This window comes from Peromyscus maniculatus, chromosome 2, assembly GCF_049852395.1.
Source record: "Peromyscus maniculatus bairdii isolate BWxNUB_F1_BW_parent chromosome 2, HU_Pman_BW_mat_3.1, whole genome shotgun sequence".
Classification (NCBI taxonomy): domain Eukaryota; kingdom Metazoa; phylum Chordata; class Mammalia; order Rodentia; family Cricetidae; genus Peromyscus; species Peromyscus maniculatus.
Genome location: NC_134853.1, coordinates 92,774,336 through 92,794,006, shown reverse-complemented (window position 1 = coordinate 92,794,006; position 19,671 = coordinate 92,774,336). Strand labels below are relative to the sequence as shown.

At 36.5% G+C, this 19,671-nt stretch overlaps 1 pseudogene; it reads left to right on the top strand.

Annotated features, from left to right (window-relative positions):
• LOC102927025 (signal recognition particle subunit SRP72-like) overlaps positions 1 to 17,065 on the top strand; it is a 29,826-nt pseudogene extending 12,761 nt beyond the window's left edge.
• The last annotated feature ends 2,606 nt before the right edge of the window (positions 17,066 to 19,671 follow it).

The window sequence follows — 19,671 nt, the reverse complement described above, 5'->3', positions numbered from 1 at the left end:
ATTTCTTCTAGAAAGAGATCCAACATAATTAAACATCTATTGTGTTTGCTGAGATATAATCCTGCCCAGTAGGAAACCAAGAGTTCAAAACAGCCCTGATAAGGTGCTTGACTTGCAAAATTTCTGATTGAATTGTATGCTTCATGTAGATTTTGAAAGCTGTAAAATGCCACTGAATACTAATACCAAATATTTCCCCTGGAATGTCTGCAGAGTTCTCAACTAGAGCTGTTTGGAAAGTTTCCAGAAGTCTCTTACAGCAGCACTTGTACATAAAAGAAAAAAACATAATATACACAAATGAGAAAATTCTGTCATTGAGAGGAAATCTGTAACTTTTTCTACCATGTTCCATGTCTCCATAACAATTTTTAGAATAAAAAATTGGAGACATTTTGCATTTTTTTGTTCATTTACTTTTATATTTAGTTATAACTAGTTTTTATTGTCTTTATTCCTCTGAATTGGTGTTTGTGTGCACATATATATGCATATATACATATGTATATATGCATGTGTCAGCATTATGTGATAGACTCTTTAGCCATATATTACTACCCAAATTGGCAGAGCTGCCCAAATAAATTCCATCATTCCTAGTTCATTCAGCATAAATACATAAAATGTCAAAAATTTTAAAATATGTTCCAGTCCAGGCAGTTTTGCCAATTTCTAAATATTTTTTATTGAAAATTGACATTTTTTCAAACAATATAGTCTATTTAAAAATTTCCCTCTGCCAACTACTCCTATTTCCTCCCTTCCTCCTCTCTCATTTGGATCCACACACTCTTTGTCTCTCATTAGAAAACAAATAGACATCTAAGGAATAATAATAAAATAGAAAAAGATTAAACAAAAACAAACAAAAGAAAAAGAGTAAAAGAAAAAGCTGAGAACACATGTTCACACACACACACACACACACACACACACACACACACACACACACACACACAGGAACCCCATAAAAGCACAAAACTGTAATCTGTAGTATACCTGCAAAAAGAATCTATAAGGTTAAAAAGGAAAAAATGCCCAACACAACATTATGAGACAAAGAACTCCCAAAGATGGCATTGAGAATTCATTTTGTATTAGCCATCTAATGTTGGGCACAGGGCCTATGCTTAAGAGTAGTTTGTTTCCCCAGGGAGACTTCCTTAGAGAAAATTAATTTTTCATTTGAAAGTAATCAACTGGAGCTAGCTTGTGGGTTAGGGATGGGTGTGTGTGTTCACTTCTTCTCTCAGAACTAGGACTCTCTTTTAGGGTTTCTATTGCTGTGAAGAGACACCATGACCATGGCAACTCTTACAAAGGAAAAATATTTAATTGTGGGAGCTAGAGTTCTCACATTTGACTCACAAGCAACGGAAAGTGGCCTGTGTCATTGGGCATGGCTCAAGCACATATGAGACCTCAAAGACCAAATCCACAGTGACACATTTCCTCCAAGACCACACCTACTCCAACAAGGTCATACCTCCTAATAGTGCCACTCCCTTTGGGGACAATTTTCTTTCAAACCACTACAAAGACCATCTGCTACTGATTCATGCAAGCCCTTGGAATGCTATCACAGACAGTCCTTAGGAGTTTAAATATGCATCAGTTAGGTTGTGTTTAGAGGGCTGTATTCCCTCACTGTTTTCCATCTCCTCTGACTCTTACAGTTTTTCTGATCCCTCTTATATAGAGTTCTCTGAGCCCTAAGGGGAGGGATTTATTGGAGACACCCCACTTAGAACTGAGTCTCCCAAATTCTCTCCCTCTCTGTACATCATTCAGTTGCGGGTATCTGTATTTGTTACAATCTACTGTAGGAGTAAGCATCTCTGAAGATGACTGAATAAGATACTGATCTATGAGTATTGCAGAATGTCTTTAGGAATCATTTTATTAGCAGAACATTAAGTTTAGTTTTCTTCTAGCCTTATGGCCTATCTAGTGGCAAGTGTTTGGTCCCCCAGCAGTATCCAGGTATGGGTCCATCTCAATGAATAAACCTTAAATCCAATCAGACAGTGATTGGTTACTCCCACAACTTTTGTGCCATTATTGTATTAGCTTGCTTATCTTTCAGGCAAAGTCACTATTGCAGATTTCACTGTTTGTAGCCGTGTTGGTCTTTACCTTTCTCCTGTGGTAGTTTGTAGAGTACCTTCTAGTACTATGAACATTTATCTATAGGGTTGAAGGCTCTAAGTTGGAACCAACTCGATTTCTCTGTGTTCAGTGAGTTGTATAGGTATTGTCTTTAGCAATAGGGTCTCACAATCAATTTGTAGATAGCAAGCAGTAACCTTGAAAATAGCCTAGATTGTATGGGGATTCCTATGGGACCCGTTTGGCTAATAGCTCAATTAGAAGTAGCCCATTATTAGTACTGCAAGCTTTTTTTGGTGACAGAAAATGTCCAGTTGGGGAGCTGTTTCCCTTGTTATTTGAAGATTTCATTTAGATCTCCTACATATGTGTATATATTTTGTGAAGTTTATACTGTATTAGCTTTCCATATGATCCCTCCAATCATTCTTAGTTCTAGACGTCCCTCTATGTATCCCCTTTCTTGACTCCCTGTTTTCTCCCTCTCCCTATTTTATTCTGTTTCTGCCCACCCCATCCATCCACAACTATTTATTCTCTTTTCCCTTCTTAGCGAGGGCTCTCCCTTCCCCCTTGTCCCTACTCTATGCCTAACCTCTGTAGTTACACAAATTGTAGGTTGCTTATCAATGACTTAACATTTAATATCCACATATAAGTGAATACATACCATATTTGTCTTTCTGAGTCTAGGTTACCTCACTTAGGATAGTTTATTTCTAGCTCTATCATTACCAGCAAATTTCCTTTATTTTAACAACTGAGTAATATGCCACCATGTAAATGTACCATATTTTTGCTGTCCATTTTATATGTCGACAGACATATAGGTAACTTCCAATTTCTGGCTATTATGAATAGAGCAGCAATGAACATGTTTGAGCAAGTTTTTATGTAGTCAATGAAGCATCCTTTGGATATATGTGCAAGAGTGGTATGGCTGGATCTTAAGGCAGATCAATTCCCAGTTTCCTGAGGAACCACCACATTGATTTCCATAGTGGCTACATGAGTTTGCAATCACATAAGCAATGAATGAGAATTCCACTTACTCCACAACTTATCCACAATGAGATGTCATTTGTTTTTATTGATTTTGACCATTCTAACTATTATAAGATGAAATCTCAAAGCATGTTTGATTTGTATTTCCCTGATGACTAAGGATATTGAGTATTTCTGTGTTTCTTAGCTATTTTTGTTTCATCATGTAAGATGAAGCAGAAGATAGTTTATAAACAAAAGATTATGTTTAAAGCTGTACCCCATTTTTAAATTGGGTTATTTGTTTCTATGATGTTCATTTTTTTTTTTGTTCTTAAGAGATTTTATATATTAGCCCTTTATCAGATGTGCAGTTGGTAAAAATGTTTTCACATTTTGTAACATAATGCTTTGTCTAAATGATTTTGTCTTTACCCCACAGAAGCTTTTTAGTTTTATGAGATCCCATTTGTTAATGTTATTCATAATGCCTGTACTATGTTCTTTTCAGGTTGTGTTTTTCTGTGCCATTGAGTTCAGTCTGACCAGCACTATTTATTGGGGATGATGTCTTTTTTTTTTTTTTTTTTTTTTGTGTGTGTGTGTGTGTGTGTGTGTGTGTGTGTGATCTTTAGAAAATTTCAGATGTCCATAGGTATATGTAATTATTTTTGGCTCTTCAATTCTATTTCATTGATCAATGTATCTGTTTTTGTGCCAATACCATGCTGTTTTTATTTTTTTATTTTATTTTATTTTTTAATTAATTTATTTATTTATTTTGGTTTTTCAAGACAGGGTTTCTCTGTGTAGCTTTGCACCTTTTCCGGAACTCACTTGGTAGCCCAGGCTGGCCTTGAACTCACAGAGATCCACCTCCCTCTGCCTCCCGAGTGCTGGGATTAAAGGCATGCGCCACCACTGCCCAGTCCATGCTCTTTTCAATTACTATAGCTCTGTAGTAAAATTTGAGGTTGGAGATGGTGATAACTCCCATGATGTTTTTATTATTCAGAATTTTTTTAAACTATCTTGGGTATTTGTGTTTCCATATGAAGCTGGAAAGTTTTCTTTCAAGATATTTGAAGAATTGTGTTGAATTTTGTTGGGGTTTGCATTGAATCTTTAGATCATTTTTGGTAGAATAGCAATTTTTACTACATTAACACTACCAATCCATCAGTATGGCAAATCTTTCTATCTTCTGATTTATTTTTCAATTTTTTTCTTTCATTGTCTGGCAAGTTTTTACTAGTCTTTCATTTTGTTAGAGTTATCTGTAGCGAGTCTTTGTCTCACCAGCCAATTCCTAAATAACCACAGAGACTTACTATTAATTGTGAAAGCTCAGCTGATAGGTTATACTTGCTTCTAACTAGCTATTATAACTAAAATTAACCAATTTTTGTTAATTTACATGCTGCCATGGGGCTCATGGCTTGTTACCTAATCTCCTACATGATCTGCTTCTCTGCATCTCCTGGGCACACTGCCCTTCTTCTTCCCAGAATCCTCTGTGCCTGGAATTCCTGCCTAGCTAATGGGCAGTCAGCTCTTTATTAAACCTATCACAATGACATATCTTTACACATATAATCAAATATCACATAACACTTTCCCCTTTTGTCTAAATAAAAAGAAAAGGGTTTTAGCTCTGACATAGTAAAATTATATACAATAAGCACAATTATCCAGTAAGAATTACATTACATTGCCCAGTCCATTTGTATTTGGCAATTTCAAAGAAAATACTCTCATTATTTATCCTATCTTGATGAGTTCAAATTTAGTACCTAATTTATCTTCGATCATAATTAAGGAAAATTATAACTATACTATCTAGTCTTTCACTTCATCAAAGACTTCAGAAGGATATAATATTACTGGATTAAACAAAGTGCATTGTAAGCAACTTTCAGAAATATAGAAACAACAGAGACATCTGGCTACCTGGACAGTAACCCAAAGTTCCTCTGCAGCATTAGAGGCTCTAGTCTTCAGCCTACAGGCCTAGATTATTTGGCAGGCTCTTCTATGAAGCACAAATTTTCAAGGACTGTCCCACCAAGTCTTGGCAAAATTCAGTAGTTACTTTTGTGTGTATTCTGAAGAATGTCTGGTAGATTTCTATAAAGCAGGAATTTGAAGGACTATTCCACCTTATCTTGGGAAAGTTCTACAGTCTTTTTCCATTTTTATACTACTTATCCAGTTTGTATAGCATACTGTCAGCAGTCAAGGCAAGAGCAGTATCCTGCTCAAATGGCCAGCTTAGCCACATGAAGATAAACTCCATAAGGAGGTTCTTCAATGCCCACCATCTTCTCTGAAGTAAATTGATGTTGTGATGAGCAGACATGTCTCATTAAAAGCATTTTAAATGCTGTATTCTGTAGGTATCTATTTAGCCTTGAAAACATACCTAATATTACTACAAGTTTGATTGTTATGAATGAGTAACTATTAACATACATTTCTTAAATATATATTACATTTTTAAATGAGCTGCATAAGTTCAATACCCCAAACAAGAATAGAAAAATACATTAAGTATAACAAAAATAACATTAAATTTCTATCAATATGCCAAATAAATACCAGTGTAAAATATTTGAGACTATTGGTTATTTAGAAGTAGACTCAACAACCTACATTTTTATCCCATTATTTCTATATTATATCCCCATCTTCCTTCCATAAAGAGATCCCTGAATCTAATTTTCTTTGTTCAATTTTTTTTAACCTTGACCAACAATTTGTAACAAACCCCTATTAAACAATCACAAACATACATAACCCATCAAATTAGCAAAAACAATCTACCCCATCTCTTGGGAATATGGGCACTGTGTTCTGCAGACTGCTTCTTGTTGTCTGGGGGCCCTGGCATCTTTGGAGGGTCCTGGGATAATTAGGAAAATGGTCAAGTCCTGGCTACAATAGTCTGTGAGGCTGGATCATCTCAGCCAGCAGCCTTGAAACTGTTCTAAATGTATAACTCTGAGGAAACTGCAACAAAGGCAGTCTGAGAGATTGGATGACCTGAGCCACCCATTTTCATTGGTTTCTGGTCCCTAGCTGGAAAACACACAAATTTTCAAAGGTAACATATGTATCTGCATTAACACAAATATGGAATGTGTAGTGTGCACAAGTCAGTTAAAGATGATGTTTTGTTTTATGTTTGAGCAGGTAAATATATATATATATATATATATATATATATATATATATATTATATTTCTTTATATCTGTAGCCAGGATTTTCAGGGGATGTCCCCCAATCAAATATGATCCTTTTTAATTTTGAACAAATCTAGTCTTTCACTATTAATGAAAAAAAAGCATCACATCTTATCCAATGCAACACATTTTTTTACTTCCATTTTGAAATTAAGACATTTTTAAAATATATAGGTTGGTTTAATTTAGTAAGTTTTATAATCCAATGTCTCTCAGTAGCTATTGTTTGTTCATCAGCAATCAAAACATTTAAAGCCAATACAACACCATGCAGGATCCAGACTCCCTGTGTTTCCCATCTCTATGTGGCTAATTATTATTATTATTATTATTATTATTATTATTATTATTACTTTACTTTACTTCTCTCTTTAAAAACTTAATTTCATTATTTTTAAACTATTTTGTATGACTATCTGTATCCTTTTTTCCTTAAGCCTACACAAATTGTTAAACACACTATAAACTGTTTAGTAGGTTCTATTTCTGTCTGAACCTGAATCTTTTCTCTCTGCATATGTGAAACCTTAAACTGCCAGGTGTAGATGAATTTCTAAAATGTCTTATTAAATAAAAAACGTGGAACCAGATACAGGGGTGAAAACCTGAGAGAGATCAGAGGAACAGGAACAGCCACATGCTAACCTCACCTACCAACTCTGCAGCTTCCAAAAGCGAGATACTTCCTGTCTACCCACGTCTATATGCCTTGCTGTTCTGCCATCTGATTTACTCTCTCTGTCCAGCTACATTACTTCTTTTATTGCCCAGATCTGTCACTCCCTGTCTGTCTGTACAGAATTCCAGACCTCCATGGTTAACTAATGTTGAAATTTAAGGCATGTGCCACCACGCCTGGCTCTGTTCCCAGTGTGGCCTTGAACTCACAGAAATTTAGACAGATCCCTGCCTGCCAAGTGATAGGATTAAAGACATGTGCTACTTTTGCATGACTTTTGTGTTTACTTATAATGGCTAACTTTTTCCTCTGATCTCCAGGCAAGCTCTATTTATTAAGGCACAAATAAAATATCACCACATTTCAGCACAAATGAAATATCACCACAGCCAGGCAGCTTAGTTCATGGTGCACTGGTGGTTCAAGTTGGCAGGCAATGGCCAAGAGACCTCTCTCTGTATGGAATCCAGCATGAGAGATTAAAGAACTAGGAAGCCACATTTTGCTCCTTTTGGTGTGTTTGGGATTGGTTTTTAAGCTTTCTCAGGTCTTATGTGGCAACACATGTCCCCACATTGGACACTATTTGTAGCAAGTCATTCTCTGTCCTGCCAGCCAGCTCCCAAATAATACACAGAGACATTATTAATTATGAAAACTTGACCGATAGAATAGGCTTGTTTCTAACTAGCTATTGTAACTTAAATTAGCCTATTTTAGTCATTTATATGCTGCCATGTGGCTCATGGCTTGTTGTCTAATTTCTTCCATGACCAGCTTCCTCTGCATCTCCTGGCAACTCCACTCTTCTTCTCAGGGGCCTCTGTGCCTGGAAATCCTGACTAGCTATAGATTGTTCAGCTTTTTATTAAACCAATCACAGTGACATATCTTTAAACAGTGCAATCAAATATCCTGCAACAGTTATTCACAAATATATTTTTTGAGACTGTTATGACAGGTGTTATTTTCCTGATTTATCAGTCCATTTGTCGTTTGTATATAAGAAGATATTGATTTTTGTGTATTAATTTTGTATCCTGCTACTTTGCTGAAAGTTTTTATCAGCTGAAGGAGTTTCCTGGTGGAAAATTTAGGTCATTTGTATATACTATTAAGTCACTTGAAGATAAATATACTTTGACTTTTGTGCTTCCTCTTTGTATCCCATAGATCCCCTTTAGTTGTTTTCTTGTCCAACTAAGACTTCAAACACTATATTAGATAGATATGAAGAGACTAGATAATCTTGCCTTGTTCCTGTATTTAGATTGCTTTTACAGTGCTGCGGTATGTCTCTTGTATTTATAATCTATCCATGACTTTTACCATAAGGGGTGATGAATTTTATCAAAAGACTTTTCTATACCTAGTGAAAATAACTAAGGGTTTTTTGACTTTCAGTCTATTTATATAGTGGATTACATTTATCATTTTACATATATTGAATTATGCCTGAATCTCTGGGATAAAATGGCATCCAAGGTCTGGTTACATATTTCCACATAAGATTTGAGAAGTTTAAAAATATTCTAAATACACAAATATGGAGCCACAGACAAACATGGCTCCCTGTCTCACAGTCTCCCATGTGGGCCACAGTACAGAGACGCATCTCCTGGCTGATGCCTATGAGCTTAAGCCACCAGCATGCCATGAGCTAATCTATGTGGTAGTTTAAGATTTTGCTCATGTAGACAAAAAAAGATTGCAGATAAGCAGTAACACAGGCCCAGTGAAGATGAAGATGATGGGCATTGAATAAACTCCATACGGAGCTTGCTTTCTTTGTGACAAAAGCCACTGGGCAACATAACTGCCTTTGCCTCAGTTGCAGACAGTATACTGTCCAAACTGAACAAGCAAGACACAAAGATAAGTGTATGCCAAACTTTGCCAAGACAATATAGGACAATCCTTCAAAATTCCTGCTTCACGGCAAAAATCTGTCAGATACTCTAGGCCTATAGGCCAAAGATAGTTGTCCCAATGTTATAGAAGAACCTTGGGGCGACTGTCCAGGCAGCTTGATGTCTCTGTCATTTCTTAGTTTTGAAAATTGTTTACTCTGCACTTCTGTTTACTCAAGTAATATTTTATCCTTCTTGGGTAGATGATGGTGATTGAAGACTAGATATCTATAGTTTTGCAGTTTTCCTTATTACCAAATTCAGAAAAAAACTTAGATAAGAGATGTAAAGTTTATATGGTTGAGAAATATAAAAGCTTAATTTGTTTATCTAAAAGGATATTAGGGTGGTAATACAAGTTATGACAAAAATTATTTAGGTATAAAACTTTGGACTAAGATAAGACAGATAATGGATATTTTCTCTAAATTTGCCCAATGCAAAGGGACTGCTGACCTTATAAATGTAATTCTTACCTGATAATTGTTCTTATTGTACATAATTTTACTGTGTTAGAGTCAAAACCTGTCTTTTTTATTTAGAATAAAACGGGAAATGTTGTGGAATAATCTTTTTGTACACTGTGTAAATATGTCCCTCTGATTGGTTTAATAAAAAGCTAAATGGCCAATAGTTATGCAAGATTACCAGGAACAGAGGATGCTGGATAAAAGAAGGGAAGAAGCACCAGGATGCAGAGCAAGCAGAATGAATATTATATAGTAAAAATAACTGAGTAATCTAAAAGAACATAGACTAAAAGATATTGGTTAATTTAAGTTTATAAGAGCTAATTAGAAACAAGCCTAAGTTATCAGCCAAGCTTTCATAATTAATAACAAGTCTCGATGTCATTTTTGTGAGCTGCCATCCCAAAGAAAAATCTGTCTGCCCTGAAGCCTACATGATCATGGTGACTAATCATTTTGATGTGTTCTTTGATAGGATTTACAAGCATTTTATTGAGAGTTTTTGCATCTACGTTCATAAGGAAAGTTGATGGGTTGGTAATTCTTTTTCTTTCTTGAGTCTTTATGTGATTTAGGTATTAGGGTAACTGTACCTTTGTAAAAAGAATTAGGCAATGTTCCTCCAGTTTCTGTTTTGTGGAATAATTTAAGGAAGACTGAAATTAACTCTTCTTGGAAAGTCTTGTAGAATTCTGTGCTAAAACCATCTGGTTCTGGGCCTTGGTTTGTTTTTGGTTTTTGAGGGGAGACTTTTAATTACTGTTTCTATTTCACTAGGAGTTATAGTCTGTTCAAATTGCTTATCTAATCTTGATTGAAAAATTATCTATCCCTTTTAGATATTCCAAGTTAGTGCAGTACAGGATTTTAAAGTATGTCCTTACGTTTCTCTGGATTTCCTTAGTGTTTATTGCTATTTACCCCTTTTTATTTCTAATTTTGTTGATTTGTGTTTTTCTCTCTATACCTTTTAGTTAATTTGTCTAATGTTTTGTCAATCTTAACTGCTTTTCTCGAAGAACTAACTCTTTGTTTCACTCATTCTTGTATTGTTTTTGTTGTTGGTGGTAGCATTTTGATAGTATTGACTTAAGCCTTATGTTTGATTATTTCTGGCCATTTACTCTGTTTTGAAATTGTGGAGGCAATTTCCACAATTTCACAAAGGTTTTCTAGTGAGATCTGAGCTTGCTTTACCCAGCAGGGTTGCATTAGAGAATTGCTTGACCACGTGTGTGGTTACCAGGTGATTGGAAGGGTCTGTACTTGGCTGTGCTAGAGGGAGGTCTTTTGCTCCACCCCTTGGCATTCGTATAAAAGGCCCTTTAGAAGAGACAGAAGGGGGCCAGTGGATAATAATCCAGGTCCTCTTAAGGCTATCCTGTGCTTCTGTTTCTCTCTTCTCTATCTTTCTACCTAATATCTCATTCCAGAAAAAGTGGGAGCTGATCCCCCACAGGGAATATATCTTCTAGAGCTGTCAAATGTACCATTAAGTTGCTACTAAAAGATCTGTCCAAATTTTTGTGTTGGTACTTAACTTGTCTCTTAGAACCACTTTCATTGTTTCCCATAAGTCTGGATATGTTGTGCTTTCATTTCATTCTATTTTTAAACAGTTTTATTTCTTTCTTAATTTATGTATTGCCACATTTTTTATACAGTAATTTGTTGTTCAGTTTCCAAGAGTTCTTACACTTTCTTTTTTGATATCCAACTTAAATCTGTGATGGTAAGTTTGGATGCAGGGCATTGTTCAATTTTCTTCTATCTGCTGAGAATTGCTTTGTGTTCAAATATTTGGTCAATTTTTGGAAAATGTTCTATGTGGTACTAAAAAGGTATATTCTTTTGGGTTATGGATAAATGTTCTATAAATGTGGTTTTTGTCCATTTGGCTTATGACATCAATTAGCTCTGGTATTCTCTGTTTAATTTTTTTTTTTTTTTGGCAAGAGTGTGGTATTGAAGTCACCCACTATCACTGTGTGAGGGTGGATATGTGATTTAAGCTACAGTAATGTTTCTTTTATGAACTTGTTTGCTCTTGTGTTTGACACATAGGCATTAAGAAATATAATATTTCATTGATACTTTCTTTCTTTTTTTTTATTAAGAGATTTTCCATTCCTTTGACATATTAACCACGGACTCCCTTGTCCTCCCTCCTCCCACATCCCAGCCTTCTCCCCACAACCCAACCCCCATTCCCACCTCCTCCAAGGCAAGGTCTCCCTCTCCTGGAGAGTAGGCAGAGCCTGGTACATTCATCTGAGGCAGGTCCAAGGCCCTCCTCCCTGCACCAAGGCTGAGCAAAGTGTTCCAGCATAGGCACTAGGCTCCAAAAAGCCGGCCCATGCACCAAGGACAGGTCTGCCTGGGGGTCCCCCAAACAGTTCAAGCTAAACAACTCTCTCACCTATCCAGAGTGCCCAGTTCAGTACCATGGGGGCTCCTCAGCTATTGGTTCACAGTTCATGTGTTCCCACTAGTCTGGCTAGCTCTCTCCGTACTTTTTCCAATCATGGTCATAAGCAACGTTCACATGGGTTTTAGGCTGTATCCAGTGACAATGACAATCCATTCTTGGAAATATCTGAATAACAAAAGTAAGCAGTCTTGTATAATCTGAAGCAAGCCCACTCCTATTTACTACACCTGGGTGTCAGGGACAAGGACAGAATCTCTAGTTAGTGGAAAAATACAGACCCCAAATAAGACAGGGAACCAGATCAGCTTACAGTCAGGTTGCCTAGCAACAGGACATTGAGTCAGAGCCCTTGACCCTTTCACCCTGTAAACATCCTATACAAACATCCTGTTAGTTTGCCCCACCTTATCCAGGTGACAGCTTCTTGCTCCCCCCACCCTGTGGAACTATATAAACCCTTGTGAAAGGAAATAAAGTGGCACCTTGATCAGAATCTAGACTTGGTGTCTTTCCTTTGTATCTCCTGTCCCTACAATCCCTCCTTAGGGTGGTCGAGAACCCGTTGAAGTCCTGCAGGTGGGGCACCTGGGAAGGGCACAGAAGCACATTTCAAGAACAAATCTATCTTATAGAGGAACATAGGTTACAACACTCTTTTCTTGTTTATTTGGAGTTTTCTCATAAGCTCTCAGAAAACTACTCACACAGCTTCATTCAAGTGCCATGTTCCGACAACTTCCAAATGAGGATACACTGTGTGTACTGTAGTCAGAGCTCAACTCAAGAATTATTGAGTATACAGTTCAATTTAATATCAACATCTTTGAAATTTTCTAAGACCTCTAGGCATACTTTATCCCATTAATTAATTTCTTATGATAGAAAATAGAGGAAAGAGTTTAGCATATGCTGAATAAACATTTCAGGATATTTTGACTACCCTAGAACAACATGAATAAAAAGTGGTGTGGTAGACTGAGTCAATTTAGGATACTTGGCAATCTATGAAATATCTAAATCTCCATAAAGTTATTTAATTTTTTTTTTCAAATTTTCAAATGCAAGTAGCTGGTTTCCTCATAACATTTTCATACACACTTGTTCTCTCTTGACCTTTCCCAACACCCCAGCTTTTTCTAAATCTTTCTGCCTCTGCTTAGCCACTTCCACCCTTACTGTATGCCCTTTTATTTTTACATCACATGTGTTTGCCTACTATACAAATATTTAACTAAATTATTTCTTTACTTGGGAAACATGTAGATATATAACTCAAAGTATTGCCTCATAAGAAATGATCACACTGATAAAACAGAAGTAAGACATTTGCTCAGATTTTTACCAAGAGAAGTTGGTGAGACTTGAAATGCCACCATTGGACCAGGTGCAGCACTAACAAATAAAGCACTGTTTCCATCATCCTCTAGGAATATAGTTCTTCTATCATCACTTGAAGCATCAGATCTCTGTAAGCCAGAGTCATTGGTGTTTCAGGCTGGTTTGCCATGTCTAGTATGCCTGCTATGACAATGTGTGTGTAACTTCATTTCTCTTCCCCACTTTTCCATTTCAGCAACAGGAAGAAAAAAGTCCTCTTGTTCCTGAATGTGAGTGTCACAATTTTCCCCATAAATCAGGTCTGGCCACCTGGCTCCAATATTCTAAAAAGCCAAATTAAAACTGAAAAGAAGAAAGATGTATTCCATGTGAACACATTGGGATGATGAACAGAGAGATCTAGGGAAACCTCCAAGTCCATCTTCAGGGTTCTGAAGTAAGATTAAAGTTTAAATAGATGGCCAATGAACATATCTAAGTAGCCTCAGTCAAGCTATGGTGACAACCACCACTGACCCAATGATTTCTGGGTGTTAGTTTCAGCCTTGGTCTGACAAGTAGAACTTGGTGAAATTTCTTTCCTGGAGACAAGTTCCTCCTTTTTCTGGTGCTGTTCCCTTCTCCTAGCATGAAATTTCTGAATAAAATTCTCATTTCTTTGGGTTCCATTTTTTCAACAGTCTGGTAGTTAAATTGAGAGGCAGAAGTGTCTCTTTAGAATATCTTCATTTCTAAAAGAGTATTTAAACTCTGTTGTAGGTAATTTCATTTGTTAATGGTCTAATGAGATTCATTATGTTGAAAAGTCATTTTATATGCCTTGGTGTAAGCAAAATTAGGATATTTTCATATGCTGAAGAAACAAAAATATTCTGTTTAGCCTATACAATAATTCTTGAATGTTTTGAAGAAGGTTTTTCTTTTCCTTTTTTCTCTAATATCCAATCAAGTTCCTAAAAGATATGTCATATCCTTAGAAGAACATGTGGTACTTAAGATGAATATGCAATGATTTAATCCATGTTTAATCATGGATTCCAGAGATCTGCTATGCAGTACTGAGTAAAACACCTAGGCTAAGCATCTAAATTATAAAAGTTCATGTTTTAAATTTTATCCATTAACATTTGTTTTTGCTTCCTTTTATATTAAAAAAAAGAAACATGGTTCATCCTAACTTCTGTCTTCCTTTTCTCCTTCATCCCTCAAGGTTCTAAAACACATGCTAATGCCTCATTCTCCCAGAGGAGGTGAAGTTTGGAACTTCCCTTTTTTCTTTTTTTTTTTTCACTTATTCTTATCTCATATTATAATTTTTCTCTCATTCAAATATTATTCTCTCAACCTGACCACAACCGCCCCTCCTGCAGTCATCCCCACCAACATCCCCTCTCCCCCAGATCCTCCATTTCCATTCAGAAAAAGAGCAGGCCTTCAGGGGTATCAACTGAACTGGGCACAACATGAGCTAATAAAACTATGTACAAACCCTCATATGACGGCTGGATGAGGCACCCCAGGAGAAGTAATAAGGTACCACAAACAGGCAAAAGAGTCAGAGACACCCCCTCCCTCTGTTTGGAGTTCCACAAAAACCCCAAGCTAAATAATCACAGCATGTATGTAGAGGACCTAGGTCAAACCCATGCAGGCTCTGTCATTAGTGCATCAGTCTTCATGTGCCTCTATGAGCCCTGCTTAACTGATTTTGAGGGTTGTCTGATTCTCCTGGTGTCCTCTACCCTTCTGGCTCCTACAACCCTTCCTCCCTCTCTTGTGCAGGGTTCCCCAAGTTCTGTTTATTTGTGGTTCTCTGCATCTGCTTCCAAAAGATCCTTGATCAAGCCTCTCTGATGACATTTGGGCTAGACATTGACCTATGAATATATCAAAATATCATTAGGAATTATTTCATTGACTTTTGTTTTTGTTTTGTGTAGTGGGTAGCTGTTCCAGCTTTGACCTTGAAGCACCACCCCAGTGAGGCAGGCAGTAACTGCCATGCCTATCTATGACCTGCAACTGGGGCATGGCCAAGACAGGAGCCCTTAAGACCCAAGATCTAAGATCCTATATGCCTCTTGGCTCCTCGTGATTCTGGATGCTGGATGCCAGATCAAGTCAGAGTTCTTCAAAGAACCCCACTGGACTGTACCTCACCTCTCCCAGATCCTGTAGCCAACCCCTTTTCTGGCTGTAAGTTACTCCAAAATAAACCTCCTTATAACTACCTGATAAACTACATGAGGTTGCCTTGTTAAATTCCCACATTAGTTTTGTTTTGTTTTGGTTGTTTTTGTCAGTTGTGTTTGGTTCTCCCCTAGGTCTCTGGCCATCTAGCTTCCACTTTCTGATCATCTTGGCAGTGTCCAGCATGGGCTCCTTCTCATGATTTAGGCTTTAAGTTGGACCAGACATTGGTTGGCCACTCCCACAAGCTCTGAGCTACTATTGCCCCAGAACATCTTTTAGGCAGGACAGGTTGTGGGTTGAAGGTTTTGTGGCTGGTCGTGTCTTGGTTTCACCACTGGGAGCCTATAGATGATGGCTCAATATCCTCTATTACTAGAAGTCCTTACTAGGGCCACCCTCATATGTTCCAGAAAGTTTCCACTGCACAAGATTTCCATATCACTACCTAAATGCCCACCTATCCCCACAGTCTCTCCAGGTACTCACTCCTCTCCATCTTTCTCTCCCCAGAATCCATAAGACTTTCACCTTTCAGTTATTGTTTTCCCATGTATCTAGAATCCAGGCTATTATGTCATTATTTCCTCAGATATTTCAAATGTGCCCATTTTCCCAGGGCCTGCACGAATGCAACTCTTGGTGGTATAACCTAGGGCTTTGTAATCTTATGGCACGAGATCTTTTATATTAAGAATTTTTCATAATTCAAAGCAAACAGGTACTCATGTTAAGTATTTACTGATAAAAACTCAAAGAAATTTATTTAAAAATAATTTTTTTGCTGAGCATATATCTTTTTCATTTATTAAGGATGTAAGGCAATCTGCATACTACCATAATGGCTCTGTTCCTTATTTTTACATAAGACATTAAACTTTGATTGAATATTTGGTATTAAGAAAAGTAGAGCATCTTCATTTTTCAGAGTTGATTGATGGGTTAATTTTAAAATAACCAATGGCAAGAACATATGTTTACTAAACACATAGTACAAAATGGCAGGTGCATGTTAAGGATCATTTCAGAAATTGTCAAAAATCCTGTCCTAATCCCCCAAATTAATTTGACAATGTTTCTGAACCTCATTAGCAAATTAAGAAGTGGTTTTAAAAATTAATCATCCTCACATAGTCCAATAAAAAGACAGGCAACTTTGATACTTACATGCTAAGGAATTAGAGAAGGAAAATATTCAAAGTGGTTTTTCTTTTCCATAATTAACCTTGCATGTTTCTATAAGAGCAGAAAACTTCACACAAGCAGTAAAAACAGTGCAGTTCCTAAGGTGTAATAGTCTTTGGATTGGAGGCAGCTTCTGTTAATGGGAAGGCATGCTGTCCAGAGTGTGCATATGGTACATTCAGAACACAGCCAGAGGTGGAGTCACACAATGCAACATGTGTGAGTGCTGCTGTAACGTCCCAAATTTATTACACATTTACTTTTAAATGCAGTTTGGGTCATGGCATGTTGAGAAATTTCTTCTTTCTAGCAAATTTTTATAACTTCCACTTACTGCTGCAGGAGCCATATGGGGTCACTGCCCACAGGTAAAGAAGCTGTTGTCACCATACCCCTTACTCTAGAGATGAATGACTCAGTTGTTACTCCTACAGATGCCCTTTTTTCAATTTCTCTTCCCCAGGTAACATCGGTTTTCCCTGCTTATGCAATGCGAACTGTATTTAGCATTCAAACACCGCGCTAAGGAAGGCTTCCTTTAAACAATCTCCTTCAAACAACCTTAAATGCTTCACTCAGTAGGTTCCCCTAACACTCAACTTGATCTCTATCTTAATGTTTCATATAAAAATGTTTTAATGAGCTACAGGTTCTTGTTCAGGAGCTATTTCTCAGGATTGAAACATTCCCTCATCCAGGGAAGATGAGAGGCTCACAAAACTCACAGAAATTTACCAAAAAAAAAAAAATCAACAACATAATAACAAGAAACAATAAGGAAGTTTTAAAATTCACAGGACATCTCTGTCTAACTCCCACATGGTTATAGAAATAATTCTTGTGGAGAGAAGTCTTCTATAGAGCTACCCATCGGTTGTAGAGAAAACCTCTATGATGCAGCTTTCATGACTGACCATCTATGCTGAGTGGGCTTTGTGGTGATGTAGTAGCCTCTAAGTCACCCATGTAAGGAACTCAATAAGCACAGTGGTTCGCTAAGCTTCACTTGGGTGGATTCATTGGGTGCGTCAATAGTGCCCTATGTGAGGTGAACAGATTACTTGTTCATCTTTCTCTAGGAAAGGTTATGCTGCAATGCTGTCTTTCCATGTGACCTTCACAGGAATGCTATGCATTATGCTTCCCCATTGAGTCACTCTTCTGACAAAGCAGATTCTGTCAGCCAAAATGGGGTACGCTAACTTCTGTATTTTTCTAGAGAAAAACCTTCCTCTGAGAATTTTATATTGTGGTGAATCAATTTATTCCAAGTTCTTTACTTATATGTTGAATCCACTCACTTTACTAAATAGTCTCAAATCCAGTAGTTAAGTATTGCAACTCTGCATGAATTTTTAGCATTTTTCTGGGCTGCTCATGCCAAGACTAAGAGCCTTCATGCTTTCTAGTAACATCCCCAAAGCAGAGAAATGTGCAGCCAAATGCTCAAAGTAGATAAAAAGTACAATCCACACTGAAATCAAATAGAAGCCATGTGCATGACTGGTTTTCTACAGTTGCTGGTTTGGAAGAGGTTTTATCAAAAAAGGGATGCCAACTTTCATTGCATGCTTCCCCTATATCTCTTTAATCATCTCATAACATTGATTTGCAATAACTTGTCTGCTGATGTCAAGTGAACCTTCAAATGGGTCATGATGGATTATTTATTTACTTTCTGCCAGATGTATCATGATGATCTTATGAACACAAGTTACGTTATTTACATAATCAAGTTCAAGAGGAATATTTTTCTTTTCTGATATTCTTATTTAAAAAATGATGTAAGCTTTTAGTTCTGCCTTCCTTTCATTCTGATACTTTGTCTTATTTTTCTTAATCATGCTGTAGATTTGTCAATTATTTTAGACTTTCAGATAACTAACAATTAGATGTGCTGTTTCTATCTCCATTGTATCTTCTTTTGATTTCACTATTTCCCATTATTATTTTTGCTATTGTTTTTCCCTTTTCCTCTTTTATCTTTGGACTTTTTTATTTGATATGCATTCTAACTTCTAAAAGTACACATTTAGGTGTGGATTTGGTTTTATGTTTAATTTTAAGGATTTTACTTTTCTTATTAAAAGGATATAAGCTCCTAAATTTATTCCTAACAATATATTATTTGTATACTATGCCTGCAAGTATGTTACATTCTCATTTTGTTTAGTTACAGGTGTTATTGTTTGAGTTATAAATTTATTTTTCAAATTTTTCTGTATTTTGATAATTTAATATTTTGTTCATTGGGATATATTTTGATAATTTTCAAATAAGTGGAGTTTTCCTAGATATTTCTTATGATTGCTTTTTAACAAATTACACTGTGCTCACAGAATATAGCCTATTAAACGTCGCAGAATTTTGTATTGTCCCAACATAGGTTTAAGTTTTACAGATGCAGTGGTTTGTGCTTAAAAATATTGCAACATCTACAGATACTGAACATTTCAAGTTTTTTGGTCTCTGTAAAAAGGTTTAACATTCAACTAATTAGTTCTCCTTAAGATATGAACTAATTTTGGTAAATCTTCCATGACAATGTGATTCCTCTTTTTTGTTCTTTGTTTGTTTTGATTTTTGAGACTGGATTTCTCTGTGTAGCTTTGGAGCCTATCCTGTAACTCACTGTGTAGACCAGGCTGGCCTCGAACTCACAGTAATCCACCTACCTCTGCTTCCCAAGTGCTAAGATTAAAGGCATGCAACACCACTGCCCAGCCTTACAATGTGAATTCTTGATCATGAAATTGATTTATCTCCCACTTCAGGCAGGAAATAGAAAGATGCCAAAATTATAATCTTGAATCTATCTATAAGATCTCTGATCTCAGAGCTGCCAAAATATTTGAATATTCACAAAAAACCTTAAAATTTATCATTATATGTTAATAATTAAATAGTTAATTGCACAATTATTCATAATAAAGGTGAAGACACTTTTATTTCAAAGGTAGATAATTTTCTGTCAAAATCAAAAATCTTAAACAGTAGCACAAATATAAAAATCAGGAAAGGAGGAAGGTGATGCCTGATTAGCAAGGGAGGGAGGCAGTAAAACCACTTCCAGATCATCAACCCGGCATGGTGCCATCAAGTTATGGGAAGAAAGGATGTAGGAGAGGTAGG